Below are 5,650 nucleotides of genomic sequence, written 5' to 3' on the forward strand. Positions count from 1 at the left end.
AGTTGTTGTTGCTGTCTTGATCATTCTCAGTGTCACAGGTCAACCAAATAAAATATTCAATATTTTTAATTAAAGATAAAGTTATGCTTCAGCCCATGGGGTTACTGGCAGATAAGGACTTTTATTGGAACCTACTTCAGGTGCTCCTCTTGAACACAACTTTTGTCACATTATAACACTGTTTCTGTCAGTCAGATTATAGTGGAAAGTGAAGCTTAGACAGGATATCACCATATTTCCACTAATGATAGGGATTTTCTGACATTACATTATCTAAGCTGATTTTAGCTCTCCAAAAAAGCATGTCTCATACAGAGCACTTCTTTGACTTTCCTAATGAACTTACTTCCTATTCAGGTTCAGTCTGCTCAAAATGCCACCTTTTCTACCATCTAATGTCACATTTCCATGTTCAAACGTCAATGTTTAGAATTCAGTTTTTACATGATAATAATCTTTGAAGACCAATTAAAGAGAGGCCAGATGTCACGCTATATTTTGTTATGCATCAACTCGTCTAACCCTTAATATTAAAATTAGCGAGGATGAGATCAGAATGTGAATAATAGATTTGACATTAGCTGACCAGGGTTGTTATTATTGAACATAATTTAGCATAATGCGGTTGATTCCCTTTAATTATGCACACAGGAATATAACATTATTTTGTTTGCATGGACAAAACCCCACTGGTAACCATCTGTTATGTACTGCTGGCGAGCAGCAGTTCTTGTTTGAATGAAAGCTGTATACAACAGGCCGTTTCGGTCAGCGTATTGTTTGCATAAATAGACCCCTTAACCAATGCTGCAACCTTAATGTGAATTATGCTCTGATGATAATAAAACACATCCATAAATTTTAAAATAAATACAATAGCTTGCACATGCCCCAGTGGAATATAATATACCATTTCGCTATAAACCAGGTTCACTTACAATCTTCTCATTGGACTTTGATCTGAACTACAAGCAGTTTATTTAAAGAAGCAACATAGGATCAAAGTAGCTCTGTCACAGAGATGTAAAACATGCAATAATAAACTAAAAGAATGTGTGTTCATCATGTTTTTGGATTTATGATTCTGTGATTTCATATATTATTAGAAGTCTGTTTAATTCTGTGGTATAAAAAGAATGATATATCTAGTTCACATACTGTTCCTAGAAATTCAAGAGCAGGTTCTACAATGAGTGTGAAGGAATCTTTTGTTTAAACATAATAAGTTTGAAGAAGGACTAACATACTTATCAGACTTAACTTTAAAAATTACTTAAAAGTTCTCTTTAAAAATTTAGTTTTTTTGTGAGTCACCCTATATTAGGTGAAGTGTTGGGATCGTTACTCAAGAAAAGTCATGTACACATTACTCATTACTTTTCTTAAAAGTATTGCAGTATGTTACTTAATTACTCACCAGGAGAAAGTAATTTTTTTTACACTATTCATTACATTACTTTCTTGTTACTCTGTTAAATTGATCTGAAATGCATTGACTCACAATTACCAGTTAAAGTTATAAACCTCTGGATACTTCACACACCGCAATACAAATTCACATCCTAATGAGGATGCACATAGAAATTTTCTTTTAGTATTTAAATGTGAGCACAAAGCCGCCAACACAAAGCAAAGATGAATGTCAGCCTAAACAGACTTCACTGATTATGTTATAAAAACATCAACAGGTAGAAACAGGGGCTGCGAGCCTGACTGCTTATCTCTGCCTATGTTAACTGTTAAAGATAAGGCTCTGGCTGCTGAACTAGAGGTCAGCATACACTCAGCTTCTATGGGGTATGGGGTGGCTGTAGCTCAGGTGGCAGAGCAGGTCAGCCACTTATCAGAAGGTTGGTGGTTCGATCCCAGGCTGCCTCCTGGCTGCATGCCAAATATCCTTGGGCAAGATACTAACCCCATGTTTGCCTACTGGTGGTGGTCAGAGGGCCCGGTGGTGCCAGTGTCCGGCAGCCTCGCCTCTGTCAGTGCACCCCAGGGTGGCTGTGGCTACAATGTAGCTTGCCATCACCAGTGTGTGAATGTGTGGGTGGATGACTGGATGTAGTGTGAAGCGCTTTGGGGTCCTTAGGGACTAGAAAAGCGCCATACAAATGCAGGCCATTTACCATTCTAGCTGTGTGTTAGCATTTCCTGCACCTTTATGCTGTTACTTCAACATCATGCTGTTTGTTCTTTTGTTCAGTAAATGTAGTTGCCATATTACCACCAGAGATGGGCAGTAACTGTAAGCCGATTACTTTTAGGAAGTAACGAGTAAAGTAAGGGATTACTATTGCAAAAAAGGTAATTAGATTACTGCTAGTTTCCTGTAAGCACGCTGCGTTACGGCGTTACTAAAGCCGCGATTTTTTTTGCGAGAGTGTATCATGACAATGACGTAAGCGAGTGCGACATTCGTGGCAACAGCTGTATGCAGATCAACAATGGATAATATATCGAGTGTGGGAGAGCGTATGAGCGTGCAGCGTTTAACGCGTGGAAGTACTGACCTTACTTTGAGTTTGAGTCCGTGAAAGGTGACAAAAACATTAGTGTCTGCTGTTCACTGTGTGGGAAGAAAACTTTTTACAACGAAAAAACCCCTTAAAGCACTGAGTACGCTGCCACGTAATGGGAAATTCACAGAGAAACTTCCACTGTCCACTGCGGCACACCTGCACCAGGAAGAAACAGATGACGGAAGGGGGGGGGGGGGGCTACCCCACTCCTGCTATACAGGTGAAAATAGAGCAAAAGGACCACTGAGTCTTTGATTTTTATTTTCTGCTGTGTTTCACTTGCATTTATTTGAAAAACTGAGTGTAAACACAAAAACCTATTTTATTTTAATGCACTGGAATGTGCAGAAAATAGGTTTAAATGTTAAACAAATTTCTTCAAGTCAGAGAACGTTGCATATAATTAAATTTTTGCTTGATGCATAAAGTTAAAAGGTTAAAATTAATAAAACAAGTTTTAAAAAGAGACTTTTCCATTTGATTACATTTTATATGATGGATTATGCAGAAAAAGTAGAATTGGGCTGAAAGATCTATCGCTTTATTACCTATTTAGGGGATAAATCATGTTTTTAAAAAGTAACTAAGTAACTAATTACTTTTGAAAATAAGTAATCAGTAAAGTAATGGGATTACAGATGATTTTTGCGCAAGTTTTTGTATGTTTTTTTTCCCTATCTACCCAGCATGCAGAAAACTGAAGAACCTTTGTAACACAAGTAACAATATAATTGCAGCTGTAATGTAAATACTAAATTTAGACAGAAACAGATTTTTTACTGTAAAAAATATATCACCCAACACCGACATTTGTAGTCAAGCCTTTCTCTTTTTCCAGGCGTTATTGGTAAGACGGCGTTGCCGGCCCTTTAAGTTAATGTTAACCTGTACCATTTTGTAATAAAGTTTTATTGATGCAGAACAACTCTGTTTGTTTTCCTTTTTCATTCTGATTCCGGACTCATTTGTTACTGGTCCCCTCTCTCACATGCCTAGACCCCTTCGGGGGGAACGTAACAATGTGGGGGCTCGTCCGGGATATGACTGGAAGGAACAGCAATTGAGTTTTAGTGAGTTGTTTGCCGGTGGCTTGTTTAGTTGTATTGTATCTGCTGCGCTCTCTCTCCAGTTAGCAAAGGGGAGTGTCTAGCTGAGCGTAAGCTCCTCCTTCAGGCACTCATTTTTTATTTTTCCTTTATTATTTTCGGAGTAATCCCGGGTGGGGATTAGTTCCCTGTCGGGGGTAGGCTTGTCGGTGCTTTGTGCACTTGACGCTTAGCCTTTAAAGTTGCCTCGAGCCTGGTACACTCCAGAAGCTAACTAGGCTAAGATTTTAGTAGGCAGGTCTGGGGAGAGGGTTGGCGGTATTTTTATTTATTGGTTAACCTGTGGCCACACTTTTCCCGCCTGTTTCTCATTTGTGTATTGGAGGTGGTGCTTCTTTGTTGTTATTGTTAGCCTCAGGTAGTTTTTGTTTTAGAGTCAATGGCTACCTTTGATATTGCAGTGTTTAAGGGTGAGCGTGGTGCAGCGTCTCAGCCCGTTCTGCAGGCGCCAGCTCAAGCTGTAGGTCCATTGGTGTCGACACCTGTTGATCAGGGGCTGCCTGAGGACAAACCCATGACAGTGCCTCGCTTCGAACCCCTCTCCATTGAATCAAGTGAAGGCTCGAAGCTGGATGCTAAGCTCCGTGTCCGTCTGGCTCGTCTCCAGCTGGAGAAGGAGCAGCGTGAGAGAGAGTTCCAGCTGAAAAGGGAGCTAGAGCTTAGGCGTTTGGACGCGGAACTGGCTAGGGCTAGGGAGGTCGAATTGAGGAAGGTGGAGGTGGAGGCAGAGACAGCTGTGAGGTTGCGACAGCTGGAACTCCGGCAGGTTTCCCTTCCTCCGACCGCCTCCATTCGTCAGGCGGACACCCCGTTTGACGTAGGGAAAAACAGTCGTCTGGTTCCGATGTTCCGTGACACTGAGGTCGACAGCTACTTCGAGTCGTTTGAACGAATAGCCACGGCCTTGCACTGGCCACGGGATTCATGGGCCATTTTGCTCCAATGTAAGCTGGCGGGTAAGGCTCAAGAAGTTTGTTCCTCGTTGTCAGCTGAGGACAGCTTGGACTATGACAAGCTGAAAAGGGCTATCCTGCTGGCCTATGAGCTGGTCCCAGAAGCCTATAGGCAGCGTTTCCGGGGGTTGAGAAGAGGTCAGGGTCAGTCCTATCTTGATTTCGCCAGGGAAAAAGGTGTTCTTTTCGATCGGTGGTGTGCGGCCTGCAAAGCCACTGACCTGGCTTCGATCCGGGAACTAATGCTCATAGAGGAATTTAAGAACTGCATTGCTGAGCGCATCGCGGTATATATTAATGAACAGAAGGTTTCCTCGCTACAGCAGGCTGCGACGCTGGCTGATGAGTTCGCGCTCGTCCATAAAACCAGTGTCAGTAGGTATGACCGGCGCGATGCCCCAGTGAAGGTTGGTGATGTGCCAGCTACACAGTACCGAAAGGGTGAGGTACTTGTGTCCCATTCCAGTGTGAAACGAAAGTGTTTTTTTTGTTTAAAGTCTGGCCATTTAATAGCAAATTGTGGAGCCTACAAACAGAAACAGTCAGTCTTGAGAGTTAGGAGTGTGCCAGCTAACAAAGCCGATACAGGCGTGGTTTCAAGAGCCAAAACAAAGCTCTGTTTCTTCTGCCACAAACCTGGCCACCTGGTTGCTCACTGTTTGAAAGCAAACTCAAAGCAAAATCGATCTGCTTTCAAAAGAGTGAACTGTGGTTCACAAACCGACAAAGTTGCCAGTCCTAGGCAACAGTTGGAGCATAATTGCTCAGTGGTGTCATTTGGTCACTGTCAGAGATCAACTAATTGTAATCTGCCACCTGATGACGGTCTCTCGGGTCCAGATGACCTACAGTGTGATAGATTGTGTGTGACACAACCATTTCAACCTGCACCTCTGGCTAACCAGCATGCCTTTTGCCATGACCTAGCGAAGAAGCGTCAGAGAAGTGTTGCTGTAAGGCCTTCTAGCTGCCTGATGGGTTCTCCATATGTGATGGCTCAAAAAACATTTGGCTGTCATTTGGGACACTATGTTGAGGGACTTGAGCCAACCCCGTGCAGTGTTTTCAACCC

This window comes from Rhamphochromis longiceps, linkage group LG14, assembly GCF_057381845.1.
Source record: "Rhamphochromis longiceps isolate RC_006_pf linkage group LG14, R_longiceps_female_GT1.1, whole genome shotgun sequence".
Classification (NCBI taxonomy): Eukaryota; Metazoa; Chordata; class Actinopteri; order Cichliformes; family Cichlidae; genus Rhamphochromis; species Rhamphochromis longiceps.